The following is a 1,262-nucleotide window of genomic DNA, read 5'->3' as shown; positions in this document are numbered from 1 at the left end:
CTCCGCCTAGATACTTGACTTTTAAAAGTGATTATTTTCCTGCTACAGAGTGTTAAAACATTTTATAAATACTTTCATAAACTTTTAAGACTTTCCATTAGTTTTAATGGGGTATTTCAAACAACTTCACCACTATCTTAATTTCTATTAAAGCAAAGAGTATAGTCGCTGGAGGCCAGATCTGCAAAATACCGTCAATTCGAAAGTAAATCGAAGCACAATTCATTTTGACTGACTTGTGACATGGTGCATTTCCTTGATAATAAAGCACATTAGATTTCTTCAAAAGTCGGCGATTTGCGGCGATTTCATTCTTCAAACAGTGATATTTTTATTTTTGCTGCTATTCTGTTTACTGGGTTACAAAGTTATTATCAAATTCGATTACAACTAACTCTCCTTTGAGATTACTTTCAATATAGATTATAAGATTTGATATTAAATTTGTCAGTTTTAAGCCTAATTTGTTCATTTGCAGTCGTTCTTAATGCCTTCATATGGTTTACCTACATACATATGTACATATGCATGTACATGAATTTTTTAATTAATTCGATATTTCATTGTATATTCACACAGTAATGCAAATGAAATAAAGCAAATAACTTTTAAAACTGGCTTACGGTAAGCCAAGGAATGAAATAAATGAACAAATTCTTTTGAATTTCTATGAGCTACTCTCCGAACTCCTTGCGATATTATGAGAATTAATTTTTGTTAAAATAAAGTCGTTAAAGAAAATTAAAAAAAATTATGTTTGTCCAATTAAGTAGCAAATTAATCAATATTGAAAATTGGATTTTTGACAGACATTTTTACAAAAAATTTAAATTTCAGTGCAAATTTCGTGACAGTTTTATTTTCAAATAGCTGTAATCGAAAAAAAGTCTCATCCAAGTCTTAAAAATTGTTCTTTGAGTTACAAACCTGTGTAAAATTTTATGAAGTTCGGTTAAGTAGTTCTCGAGAAATCTTTTCAATCGACTTCAAAACCACAGTTTCGAGAAAAATGCGTTCAAAGACGGCGCACTTAGCCTAGCTAGCCTCGAGCGCACAAGTTCTCAAGGCTGTATCTCTGAAACTATTACTCGGATCAACTTGAAAATTTAAGACTCTACTCTAAAGGTGTTTTAGAAATTAATAAGACAACAAAAAAAATCAATTTTGTGAAACCCGTAAACCCATGTAACCCCATATATGGGATACATACATAGGTTAGGTTCGATTCAATGGCTAATACTCTAGATGGAGACAGCACTTGG

This window comes from Bactrocera dorsalis, chromosome 1 (genome assembly GCF_023373825.1).
Source record: "Bactrocera dorsalis isolate Fly_Bdor chromosome 1, ASM2337382v1, whole genome shotgun sequence".
NCBI lineage: Eukaryota > Metazoa > Arthropoda > Insecta > Diptera > Tephritidae > Bactrocera > Bactrocera dorsalis.
Note: the sequence above shows the minus strand (reverse complement) of the source record.